The 13,528-nt window shown below is 46.2% G+C and overlaps 1 pseudogene; it reads right to left on the minus strand.

The window, feature by feature from the left end:
* The window catches only part of LOC116544202, a 21,111-nt pseudogene extending 8,166 nt beyond the window's left edge, over positions 1-12,945 (minus strand).
* Positions 12,946-13,528: the final 583 nt, after the last annotated feature.

Below are 13,528 nucleotides of genomic sequence, written 5' to 3' on the forward strand. Positions count from 1 at the left end.
TAAACCTTGACAGAGATGAGACTGCTCTGAGTTGCATATGGCTATAACATGTTTCTCAGATTATAGATTAACTCGTTCTCTCATTTTTCTTGTCCTGTACAATGACTAGAGAAAATTAAACAACGGGCCGGGCGCGGTGGCTCACGCCTGTAATCCAAGCACTTTGGAGGCCAAGGTAGGCGGATCTCCTGAGGTTGGGAGTTCAAGACCAGCCTGACCAACATGGTGAAACCCCGTCTTAAAAAAAAAAAAAAAAAAAAAATTAAACAACGTCAGAGACAAAAACTCCTGCCTTCTTAACTAATGATCTTTGTTACAGATTAACTTTCCCTTTGCTGTTCTGCCTTGCTTAAACCAGATGACAGAAAATCCGTGACTATTACACCTCTGTAAAACAACAACGCAACAAAAAAACCCCAAGGAAAAAACCATATGTACTCTCCCAAAAAGAAACACTTTTATAGCCAATCAGATTGCTATAACTATGTGCCAAACTTGTATTTTAAAAAGTTGTAATCCTGCTAAAATCCTCCTCTGTCTCTGCCTATATAAATGAAACCTTAACTTCCTGACTTCACAAGGCTGACTTCCTTGTTTTGGAGGTGATGTTTCCAGCTGTGCCATCTTCACACTTTGCACTTGAATAAACGGTTTTGAAATTAGATCCTGACCCTTTTGATTATTTTAAGGGGACAGATACAGGTTAAACTGAAGTACAGATCTGGGAGAATGAACCAGTAGATGGTAAATGAAGATTTGGGAGCGGGTGAAGGAGAGGGAGAAAGTACAGTAAAAAGAGAGGTGGCCGGGCCAGAACCTTGAAAACCAGCACTTAACAGTAAACAGAAGAAGAAGAAAAAGGAAATGTTAAAGAACGCTAGAGGGTGTTAAGAGGAAAACAAGGACTGTGATATCATAGATGTCAAGAGGAGGGGACATTTCAAAAAGCAGGGACTGGTCAGCAGTGACTAATGCTTCAGAAAATACGAAAATAAGACTGAAATGTGTCTGTGTCATTCGGCAAAAAGAGGTTCTTGTGTGACAGCTTTTCTTAGAACTGTGAGAAGAGGGCCGGGTGCGGTGGCTCACACCTGTAATCCCAGCACGTTGGGAGGCCTAGGTGGGCGCATCACGTGAGATCAGCAGTTCGAGACCAGCCTGGCCAACATGGTGACACACCCGTCTCTACTAAAATATCAAAATTAGCTGGGTGTGGTGGCCGTTGCCTGTAATCCCAGCTACTCTGAGGCTGAGGCAGGAGAGTTGTTTGAACCTCGGAGGTGGAGGTTGCAGTGAGCCAAGATCATGCCATTGTACTCCAGCCTGGGCAACAGAGCGAGACTCCCTCTTAAAAATAAAAAAATGACTTGTGACAAGAGCCTGGGTGCAGTGGCTCATGACTGTAATTCCAGTACTTTGAAAGGCTGAGTGGGCAGAGGCTTAACTTCAGAGATGCTGTGGAGGACTAAAGATGACTGCATGTTTGTTTCCTTCCACTCTTCTCAGCAAAAGGTGGACTTTATTTCTCTTTCCCTTAAATTGGAACTGATCCCCTGGCTTATCTGGACCAACAGAACATGGTGGGAACTTCTGAGACTGAGTCTTAGGAGATGTGATGCTTCTTCACATGCTCTCTCAACCCATGCTTATGCTGTCAGAAGGCCAAATGAGGCCAGGCGCGGTGGCTCACCCCTGTAATCCCAGCACTTTGGGAGGCTGAGGCGTGTGGATCACCTGAGGTCAGGAGTTTGAGACTAGCCTGGCCAACATGGCAAAACCCTGTCTCTACTAAAAAATACAAACATTAGCCAGGCATGGTGGCACACACCTGTAGTCTCAGCTACTTGGCAGGATAAAGTAGGAGAATCACTTGAACCTGGAAGGCAGAGGTTGCAGTGAGCTGAGGTTGCACCACTGCACTTCAGCCTGAGCGACAGAAAAAGACTCTGTCTCAAAAAAAAAAAGGAAGCTCAAGTGAGTTGGTGGAGACACTACATGGGAGATAATTGATGCTTCTGCCAACAACCCTATTTGCTATTCCCACTGGTAGCTAGCATTAACTAACTACCCATTCAGCCATCCCTGCAGCCTAGCTAACGCTATGTAAAGCAGAATCCCTGCCCGATCAACACACAAAATCAAGAAATGGAGTCTTACCGTGTCACCAGGCTAGAGTGTAATTGTGCCATCTCGACTCACTGCAACCTCTGCCTCCTGGGTTCAAGTGATTCTGCTGCCTTAGCCTCCCGAGTAGCTTGGACTACAGGTGCATGCCACCACGCCCTGCTAATTTTTTGTATTTTAGTAGAGATGGAGTTTCACCATGCTGGCCAGGATGGTCTCGATCTCCTGACCTTGTGATCCACCCACCTCGGCCTCCCAAAGTGCTGGGATCACAGGAGTGAGCCACCATGCCAGCTGTTGTTGTTTTTAATCACCAAGTTTTGCTGTAGTTTGTTAAATAGCACCATTCAGGGAGTTGAGGAGAAGGCTCTTCAAATGGAAAGGTATCAGTGATTCATGGTAACTTGTCAGTACGGTATTTGAAAGACCAGCACTGTATCTCTCCCTGTCACTGCTCTCGGCACAGCTCTGTCTGTCACTGTATTGGCTGTTCTTGCATCACTCTAAAGAAATACCTGGTCAGAGGCCAGGCATGATGGCTCACGCCTGTAATCCCAGCATTTTGGGAGCTGAGGCAGGCAGATAGCCTGATACCAGGAGTTGGAGACAAGCTTGGCCAACGTAGTGAAGCCTTGACCCTACTAAAAATACAAAAATTAGCTGAGTGTGGCAGTGGGTGCCTGTAATCCCACCTACTCAGGAGGTTGAGGCATAAGATTTGCTTGAAAGGGCCGGGCGCGGTGGCTCATGCCTGTAATCCTAGCACTTTGCGAGGGCGAGGTGGGTGGATCACCTGAGGTCAGAAGTTCAAGACCAGTCTGTCCATCAGGGTGAAACTCCATTTTAAAAATAAATAAATAAAAGAAGAAAAGAAAAAAAAAGAAGAAGAAGAAAAAAGATTTGCTTGAACCTGGGAGGTGGAGGTTGCAGTGAGCTGAGATTGTACCACTGCACTCCAAGACTGGGTAATTTATAAACAAAAGAGGTTTAATTGGCTTATGATGCCACAGGCTATATAAGAAGCATAGCAGCATCTGCTTCTGAGGAGACCTCAGGAAGCTTTTCCTCATGATGGAAGGCAAAGCAGGAGCAGGCCGTTCACACGTGAAAGTAGGAGCACAGGGAGGCAGAAATGTACCACACACTTCTAAATGACCAGATCTGCCGGGCATGGTGGCTCACACCTGTAATCCCAGCACTTTGGGAGGCCGAGGCGGGTGGATCACGAGGTCAAGAGATCGAGACCATTCTGGTCAACATGGTGAAACCCTGTCTCTACTAAAAATACCAAAATTAGCTGGATATGGTGGCGCACGCCTGTAGTCCCAGCTACTCGGGAGGCTGAGGCAGGAGAATTGCTTGAACCCAGGAGGCGGAGGTTGCAGTGAGCCAGGATCACACCACTGCACTCCAGCCTGGGTGACAAGAGCAAAACTCCGTCTCAAAAACAAACAAAAAAAATGACCAAATCTCATGAGAACTGATGTGTGTCCCCATGCAAATCTCGCCTTCAGTTGCGTCTTCCAGAATTCCCATGTGTCATGGGAGGGACCGAGGGGGAGGTAGCTGTATCATGGGGGCTGGTCTTTCCCATGCTATTCTCCTGGTAGTGAATAACTCTCATGAGATCTGCTGGGTTTATCAGGGGTTTCCGCTTTTGCTGTTTCCTCATTCTCTCTTGCTGCTGCCATGTAAGGAGTGCCTGTGTCCTCCCACCATGACTCTGAGGCTTCCCCAGCCATGTGAAACTGTAAGTTCAATTAAACCTCTTTTTCCAAAAAAAAAAAACAAAAAACAAAAAAAAAAAACAGCCGGGCGCGGTGGCTCACGCCTGTAATCCCAGCACTTTGGGAGGCCGAGGCGGGTGGATCACGAGGTCAAGAGATCGAGACCATCCTGGTCAACATGGTGAAACCCCGTCTCTACTAAAAATACAAAAAATCAGCTGGGCATGGTGGCGCGTGCCTGTAATCCCAGCTACTCAGGAGGCTGAGGCAGGAGAATTGCCTGAACCCAGGAGGCGGAGGTTGCGGTGAGCCGAGATCGTGCCATTGCACTCCAGCCTGGGTAACAAGAGCAAAACTCCGTCTCAAAAAAAAAAAAAAAACAAATAAACCTCTTTTTCTTCCCAGTCTTGGATATGTCTTTATCAGCAGCACAAAAACGGAATAATACAGTAAATTGGTACCAATAGAGTGGGGTGTTGCTGAAAAGATACCTGAAAATGTGGAAGCGACTTTGGAACTGGGTAACAGACAGAGATTAGAACAGTTTGAAGGGTTCAAAAGAAGCTAGAAAAATGTGGGAAAGTCTTGAATTTCCTAGAGACTGGTTGAATGGCTTTGCCCAAAATGCTGATAGCAATAGAGACAATAAAATCCAGACTGGGCCGTGTGTGGTGGCTTATGCCTGTAATCTCAGCACTTTGGGAGGTTGAGGCGGGTGGATCATGAGGTCAAGAGATTGAGACCATCCTGGCCAACATGGTGAAACCCCATGTCTACTAAAAATGCAAAATTTAGCTGGATGTAGCGGCGGCCTCTTGCAGTCCCAGCTGCTCGGGAGGCTGAGATGGAGACTCACTTGAACCTAGGAGGTGGAGGTTGCGGTGAGCTGAGATCGTGCCACTGTACTCAAGCCTGGCAAAGAACTAGACTCCATCTCAAAAAAAAAAAATCCAGCAGGGTGATCTCAGATGAAGATGAGGAACTTGTTGGGAACTGGAGCAAAGGTAACTCTTGTTATGTTTTAGCAAAAAGACTGGTGGCATTTTGCCCCTGCCCTAGAGATTTGTGGAAATTTAAACTTGAGAGAGATGATTTAGGATATCTAGTGGAAGAAATTTCTTTTTTTATTTTTTCATGAGAAGGAGTTTTGCTCTTGTTACCCAGGCTGGAGTGCAATGGCACGATCTCAGCTCACTGCAACCTCCACCTCCTGGGTTCAAGCAATTCTCCTGCCTCAGCCTCCTGAGTAGCTGGGATTACAGGCACACACCACCATGCCCAACTAATTTTTTTATATTTTTAGTAGAGACGGGGTTTCACCATGTTGACCAGGATGGTCTCGATCTCTTGACCTCGTGATCCACCCGCCTCAGCCTCCCAAAGTGTTGGGATTACAGGCGTGAGCCACCATGCCCGGCCCTCTAGTGGAAGAAATTTCTAAGCAGCAGAGCGTTCAAGAGGTGACTTGGGTACTGTCAAAGGCATTCAATTTTTTAAGGGAAGCAGAGCATAAAAGTTTGGAAAATTTGCAGCCTGACTATGCTATAGAAAAGAAAAACCCATTTTCTGGGAAGAAAATCAAGCTGGCTGCAGAAATTTGCATAAGTAGCAAGGAAGCTGATATCAGTCCCCAAGACCATGGGGAAAATGTCTCCAGGCCCTGTCAGAGACCTTGACAGCAGCCCTTTTCATCACAGGCACAGAGGCCCAGGAGGAAAAAGGGGTTTTATGGTCTGGGTCCAGGGACCCTGTGCTGTGTGCTACCTAGGGAGTCGGTGCCCTGTGTCTCAGCCACTCCAGCTGTGGCTGAAAGAGGCCAACGTATAGCTTGGGCTGTGGCTTCAGAGGGTGGAAGTCCTAAGCCGTGGCAGCTTCCATGTGGTGTTGAGCCTGTGGGTGCACAGAAGTCAAGAACGGAGGTTTGGGAACCTCTGCCTAGATTTTAGAAGACGTATGGAAATGCCTGGATGCCCAAGTAAAGTTTGCTGCAGGGGCGGAGCCCTCATGCAGAGCCTCTGCCACGGCAGTGCAGAAGGGAAATGTGGGTTTTGTAGCCCCCACACGGAGTCCCTACTGGGGCACTGCCTAGTGGAGCTGTGGGAAGAGGGCCACCATCCTACAGACCCCAGAATGGTAGACCTACTGGCAGCTTGCACCGAGAGCCTGGAAAAGCCGCAGACTCTCAATGCCAGCCGGTGAAAGCAGCCAGGAGGGAGAGTGTACCCTGCAAAGCCACAGGGATGGAGCTGCCCAAGACCATGGGAACCCACCTCTTGCATCAGTGTGACCTTGATGTGAGATCTGGAGTCAAAGATCATTTTGGAGCTTTAAAATTTGACTGCCCCACTGGATTTCAGACTTGTATGGGCCCTGTAACCCCTTTATCTTGGCCCATTTCTCCCATTTGGATCAGCTGTATTTACCCAATATCTGTACTCCCATTGTATCTAGGAAGTAACTAGGTTGCTTCTGATTTTATAGGTTCATAGGTGGAAGGGACTTGTCTTGGCTCGGATGAAACTTTGGACTGTGGACTTTGGGGTTAATGCTGAAATGAGTTAAGACTTTGGGGAACTCTTGGGAAGGCATGATTGGTTTTGAAATGGACATGAGATTTGGAGAGGCCAGGGATGGAATGATACGGTTTGGCTGTATCCCCACCCAAATCTCCAGTTGGGTGAATTCCCACATGTTAAGGGAGGGACCCAGAGGGAGGTAATTGAATCATGGGGCCTTGATTCCTTCTTACTCTCCATGTCTCTTCCTTCTCTCCTATCCCTTCTCCGATAGCTCTTCTTTTTTCTTTTTTTTTTTTTTTTTTTTTTTCGAGACGGAGTTTCGCTCTTGTTACCCAGGCTGGAGTGCAATGGCGCGATCTCGGCTCACCGCAACCTCCGCCTCCTGGGTCAGGCAATTCTCCTGCCTCAGCCTCCTGAGTAGCTGGGATTAAAGGCACACGCCACCATGCCCAGCTAATTTTTTGTATTTTTAGTAGAGACGGGGTTTCACCATGTTGACCAGGATGGTCTCGATCTCTTGACCTCGTGATCCACCCGCCTCGGCCTCCCAAAGTGCTGGGATTACAGGCTTGAGCCACCGCGCCCGGCTCTTCTTTTTTCTTTTCATCTTCTTCCTTTCTTTTCTCTCTGCTTTCCTATGAATGTATTAATATTCTTTTTTTTTTCTTTTTCTTTTTATTTTTTTTAAAGACGGGGTTTCACCATGTTGGTCAGGCTGGTCTTGAACTCCCGACATCAGGTGATTGATCTGCCCGCCTTGGCCTCCAAAGTGCTTGGATTACAGGCGTGAGCCACCACGCCTGGCCGAATGTATTAATTTTCAAAGAAGGTATATAATTTATGCAACATAATCATACTGTACTTATTTTTTAGCTAGCATAGCCTAATATATGATAAATGCTCCATAAATATTAGCTATTACTAATTTACATTAATATTTAATATATGAGGTCATTCATAGTATTTAATCTTAATATAACTGTATTGATATCATATTATTATATACTGCTATGGTTTAGATATGGCTTGGCCCCTCCAAATCTCATGTTGAAATTTGACCCCCAATGTTGGAGGTGGGCCTAGTGGGAGGTGCTTGGATCATGGGGTAAGATGCCTTATAAATGGCTTGGTGTTCTCCCCATAGTAATCAGTGAGTTCCCATTCCATAAGTTATTGTGAGAGCTGGTTGTTAAAAAGAGCCTGGCTCCTCCTTCCCCTCTCTCTTGCTTCCTTCCTCTCTGGCCATGTGGTATCTGCACACACAGCTCTGCTTCCCCTTCACCCATGAGTGAAAGAAGGCTGAATCCCTCGCCAGAGACAGATGCTGGCACCATTCTTCTTGCACAGCCTGCAGAACCATGAACCAAATAAACCTCTTTTCTTTATAAATTACCCAGCCTTGGGTACTCCTTTACAGCAACACAAATGGACTAAGGCATATACTATATATAGTTACAATTATATAAATATTAAATTTATATAATAGATAAAAATAATCCTATATTGTAGTTATACAACATATTAGTTATCTATCTACTTCAAAGTTTAATAGCTTAAAACAAAAAACATTTATTTGCCCAACGTTTCTGTTGATTAGGACGGCTTAGCTGGGTACCTCTGGCTCAGAGTATCTCACAAGGCTGTCATCGAGGTGTCAGCTGGTGCTGTCATCATCTCAGGGCCCAGCTGAGAGAAGATCCACTTCCAAGTTCATGCACGTGGCTTTTGGCAGGTCCTGGGGTGCTGGCTGTTGGCTACGGGCATCAGTGCCTTGCCGCATGGGCATCTCAATAGAGCAGCTCACAGCATGGCAGCTGGCTTTGTTCAGAGCAAATAAGAAAGCAGGCTGGGCGTGGTGGCTCACACCTGAAATCCCAGCACTTTGGGAGGCTGAGGCAGCTGGATTAGAAGGTTAGGACAATTGAAACCATACTGACTAACATGGTGAAACCCCATCTCTACTAAAAATACAAAATTAGCTGGGTGAGGTGGTGTGTATCTGTAATCCTTGCTACTTCAGAGGCTGAGGCAGGAGAATCATTCGAACCAGGGAATTGGAGGTTGTGGTGAGCCGAGATCGCACTACTGCACTCCAGCCTGGCAACAGAGTGAGACTCCGTCTTAAAAAAAAAAAAAGAAAAAGGGCCAGGCATGGTGGCTCACGCCTGTAATCCAAGCACTTTGGAGGCTGAGGCGGGTGGATAACCTGAGGTTGGGAGTTCAAGACCAGCCTGACCAACATGGTGAAACCCCATTTTTTTTTTTTTTTTTTTTTGAGACAGAGTTTCACTCTTGTTACCCAGGCTGGAGTGCAATGGCGCGATCTCGGCTCACCGCAACCTCCGCCTCCTAGGTTCAGGCAATTCTCCTGCCTCAGCCTCCTGAGTCGCTGGGATTACAGGCACGCACCACCATGCCCAGCTGATTTTTTTTGTATTTTTAGTAGAGACGGGGTTTCACCATGTTGACCAGGATGGTCTCGATCTCTTGACCTTGTGATCCACCCGCCTCGGCCTCCCAAAGTGCTGGGATTACAGGCTTGAGCCACCGTGCCCGGCCGAAACCCCATCTTTAAAAAAAAAAAAAAAAAGAAAAAGAAAAAAGAAAGCAGGAGAGCAAGAGGGAGCCCCAAAAATAGAAGCTAGAGTCTTCCTGTCACTTAATCTGGGACGCCACACCCCATCACAACAGCTATGGTCTATTTGCCAGTACTCCCTAAGGCCAGATCAAACTCAAGCGGGGAGCATCACACAGGGGATGAAGAACAGGAGGTGGGAGTCCAGGCACGGTGGCTCACCCTGTAATCCCAGCACTTTGGGAGGCCAAGGTGGGGCAAATCACTTGAGCTCAGGAGTTCAAGACCAGCCTAGCCAACATGGTAAAACCCCGTCTCTACTAAAAATATAAAAGTTAGCTGGGTATGGTAGCTGGTGCCGGTAATCTCAGCCACTCAGGAGGCTGAGGCAGGAGAATTGCCTGAACCCAGGAGGCGGAGGTTGCGGTGAGCCGAGATCGCGCCATTGCGCTCCAGCCTGGGTAACAAGAGCGAAACTCCGTCTCGGGGGAAAAAAAAAAAAAAAATTTTTTTTCTTTCCTTGGACTATTATGCCCAGAGACTCGATCTCAAAAACGAAACAAAACAAAAGAGGAGGTGGGGATCATTGGGGCTCTCTTACAGGCTGCCTAGTATTCAAACATATAACCTATGAAACTATATATTTATTTTATAGATGTGCTTAATAAATAATAACATAAGCTATTATTCGTTATTAATTGTATACATTGAACTTTCCTTTTTTAAACCATATTTGCAAATTCCAGAGTTTCTTTCTTTCTCTCTCTCTTTTTTTTTTTTTTTTATTTTGGCAGGTAGAATGAAACAATGAATTTCTTTCTTTCTTTCTTTCTTTTTTTTTTTTTTAAGACAGGGTTTCACTGTATTGGTCCGGCTGGTCTCGAACTCTGAACCTCAGGTGATCCACCTGCCTCGGCCTCCCAAACTGCTGGGATTACAGGCATGAGCCATCACTTCCAGCCAATGAATGAAATTCTAGAACTTGTCCTATTTTGTTTGTCTGTAGCCAGCTTTATTCTTTGATTTAAATCTTTTTTCTGTGGGTTCAGGAAATTGACCAGAATCTTAAACCTGGATCACATATTTTACATTTGCATGGTCAAGAAAGTATGACTGTAACAGCGTAAGACCGACTACCAGTGCCATCAAAAAATTTACACAAAGCAAAATGATGAGACAGAAGCACTAATTATTGTATATATAAGTTGTAGATGTTTTACATGCAATGACTTTTACAGTCTTACTGACAAAATTCCTTTAAGACTAGCAGGAGGCTGGGGCGGTGGCTCACATTTGTAATCCCAGCACTTTGGGAGGCTGAGACGGGCGGATCACGAGGTCAAGAGATTGAGGCCATCCTGGCCAACATGGTGAAACCTTGTCTCTACTAAAAATACAAAAATGAGTTGGGCATGGTGGCTTGCGCCTGTGATTCCAGCTATTCAGGAGGCTGAGGCAGCAGAATCGCTTGAACTAGGGAGGGAGGTTGCAGTGAGCCAAGATTGCGCCACTGCGTTCCAGCCTGGTGACAGAGTGAGACTCTGTCTCAAAAAAACAAAAAACCAAAAAGATTAGCTGTTGCCGCATTTTTCTGCTTTGGAGGAGTCTGTTCCTTTTTGCTCTCTTTCCCCCATATCACTTCAACATTGCTTGTCCTGCTTGCTGAACTCCATGTCTGCTCTCAAACTGCTTACTTCCCTAAAACTTTATCCTCTACCCCCTTGCATTTGACTAAGTTTTTAAATGTTAATATTTCAGAAATAGAAAGTTCCTATTTCAAGTCTTCATCTCAATTCAATTCAATTGACCACATTTAGATAATTTTTTTTTTTTTTTTTTGAGGCAGGGTCTCACTCTGTTGCCCAGGGTGGAGTGTAGTGGCACAGTCATAGCTCACTGCAGCCTAGACCTCCTGGGTTCAAGTGATCCTCCCACCTCAGCCTCCTGAGTAGCTGGGACCACAACATATGCCACCACACCTGACTAATGAAAAACAATTTTTGCTGGGCGCGGTGGCTCACGCCTGTAATTCCAACACTAAGGTGGGTGGATCACCTGAGGTCAGGAGTTCGAGACTAGCCTGGCCAATGTGGTGAAACCCTGTCTGCACTAAAAAATACAAAAATTAAGCCAGGTGCGGTGGCTCATGCCTATAATCCCAGCACTTTGGGAGGCCAAGGCATGTGGATCACAAGGTTGGGAGTTCAAGACCAGACTAACCAATATAGTGAAGCCCTGTTTTTACTAAAAATACGAAAAATTATCTGGGTGTGGTGGCGCTTGCCTGTAATCCCAGCTATTCGGGAGGCTGAGACAGGAGAATCGCTTGAACCCAGGAGGGGGAGGCTGCAGTGAGCTGAGATGACCCCATTGTACTCCAGCCTGGGCAACAAGAGTGAAACTCAGTCTCAAAAAAACACAAACAAAACCAAAAATCAGCCAGGCATGGTGGTGGGCGCCTGTAATCTCAGTTACTTGGGAGGCTAAGGCAGGAGAATCGCTTGAACCCTGGAGGTGGAGGTTGCAGTGAGCTGAGATCGTGCCACTGTACTCCAGCCTGGGTGACAGAGTGAAACATCATCTCAAAAGAAAAAAAACTTTTTTTTTTTAGAGATAGGGTCTTGCCATGTTGCTCAGGCTGCAAATTTTGAGTTTTAATGTGCTAACCATTATGTCAGCTAAAGAGGAGTAAGACAGCATCTGCCATCAAGAAACAGTCAGCCTAGGCTGGGAGCATTGGCTCACGCTTACAATCCCAGCACTTTGAGAGGCCAAGGCAGGCAGATCACTTGAGCCAGCCTGGGCAGCACAGTGAGACCCTGTTTCTATAAAAAATAAAAAAATAGGCCGGGTGTGGTGGCTCACGCATGTAATCCAAGCACTTTGGAGGCCAAGGCGGGCAGATCACCTGAGGTCGGGAGTTCAAGACCAGCCTGACCAACATGGTGAAATCCTGTCTTTAAAAAATAAATAAATAATGGCTGGGCGTGGTGGCTCACGCCTGTAATCCCAGCACTTTGGGAGGCCGAGGCGGGTGGATCACGAGGTCAAGAGATCGAGACCATCCTGGTCAACACGGTGAAACCCCGTCTCTACTAAAACTACAAAAAATCAGCTGGGCATGGTGGCGCATGCCTGTAATCCCAGCTACTCTGGAGGCTGAGACAGGAGAATTGTCTGAACCCAGGAGGCGGAGGTTGCAGTGAGCCGAGATCGCGCCATTGCACTCCAGCCTGGGTAACAAGAGCAAAACTCCATCTCAAAAAAAAAAAATAAATAAAAATAAATAAATAAATAAATAAGAGAAACACAGCCTCACAGGGATTAAAGATATGTAAAATAGTTTAATAAAGTGGATTATGTAATTATACAAATAAACAAAGAGCTGGTTTCATAGAGGGAATGTTGAACTCTTCAGAAGCAGAGGGGACCAGGAAAAGTTTCTGGCAGGAAGCCACATCTAGGCTGGATTTTGATGGACAAACAAGTGCTCCCTAGCCTACGTTTTCTAAGGACATATGTATTTTGGCATCTAAGTCCATCTTTTGTGTTTGGCTGCTACTACTTCATTGCTTCATTCCTCTGTACACACCACTCCCTGTCCCTGCCCTCCCTGCCTCCCATAACCCTCCCCCTTTCTTTTCCTTCCTTTTATGGGGAATTTTGTGTGTGTGTGTTTAGCTCCTGGATGTAATTTAGTTGGATGGGACTATAGTAATAACGTTTCTGTACATTTGCCCAGAGGCCTTCAGCTAATGGGTGTATTCTTTACAGGCTGATAAACAGATGAGTAAAGCCAGCCTGACATCTCGAATCTCTGCCTCTCTCCTCTTCCTTTGCACTTTGCCCGTCGTTCACAGACGTTTTATAAAAACTAAAATTTTCCTGGGTAACTCAAACATAGATTACCTTCATTAAGTCACTCCTACACCTGCCAGTCAATCCCACGAAGGGCTTTCTTTTTGCTGGAGAATGTGTTGTCTACCCGCAGGAGATCCATCCTACGTGGGATGGAAGTATGGACTGCTACCCAGTAAGTAAAAAAGAACCACAGAAAATTATGGACTTGTAACTCTGGATAGCATTTGCTCATTTCTGACCATTGGTGCTGATTTATTAAATGATCAACTGATGTCCAATAGAACAGAGGCTGACCAAATCACCCGGAGAAAAGCAAATCTGAAGATCTGTAAGCCTGCGGATCCAAACCCGTTCTCTGAAAACAAATGCGGAACTGTAGTAGAATAAAGGGCCCACCATAGTTGTCCTGAAAAAGTTAACCAACCTTGGCCAGGTGTGGCGGCTCACACCTGTAATCCCAGCACTTTGGCGGGCTGAGGTGGGCAGATTGCTTGAGGTGAGGAGTTCGAAACCAGCCAGACCAACATGGTAAAACCCCCGCTCTACTAAAAATACAAAAATTAGCCGGGTGTGGTGGCGGGTGCCTGTACTCTCAGTTACTAGGGAGGCTGAACTGGGAAAAATCACTTGAACCCAGGAGGTGAAGGTTGCAGTGAGCCAAGTTCCTGCCACTACACTCCAGTGTGGGGGACAGAGTGAGACTCCATCTCAAAAAAAAAAAA

This window comes from Sapajus apella, unplaced genomic scaffold (assembly GCF_009761245.1).
Source record: "Sapajus apella isolate SASKATOON/1434 unplaced genomic scaffold, GSC_monkey_1.0 scaffold209, whole genome shotgun sequence".
In the NCBI taxonomy this organism is placed as follows: Eukaryota; Metazoa; Chordata; class Mammalia; order Primates; family Cebidae; genus Sapajus; species Sapajus apella.